We start from the raw sequence: 340 nt of genomic DNA, 5'->3' as shown, positions 1-340 counted from the left end.
ACGACGGACCGTCACAGGGTCTTCGTTCCAAAACACTTCAATTTTTGGAGTCTGGGTACCGGAATCGACTCTCTGAACTTCACGACGGACTTGCAGCACGGACCGTCGTAGATACGACGGACCGTCACAAGCTGCGTAACCCCGACTTGGTCAGACTTCCGCTAAATTTTTTAAGGGGTGTTTTGGACTATTCATAATTATTATTATGAAATTACTGGGGTAATTTTTATAATTGAGTTAGTTGGGGGTTAAAGGAGATAACTTTAAAATAAATAGTGGGTTATTTTTATCATCTTTTATAATTGATTATATGATAACTAGGGTAAAAAGAATCTGTAAA

Source organism: Solanum pennellii, chromosome 7 (genome assembly GCF_001406875.1).
Source record: "Solanum pennellii chromosome 7, SPENNV200".
Taxonomy (NCBI): domain Eukaryota; kingdom Viridiplantae; phylum Streptophyta; class Magnoliopsida; order Solanales; family Solanaceae; genus Solanum; species Solanum pennellii.
This window is presented reverse-complemented; position numbering follows the sequence as displayed.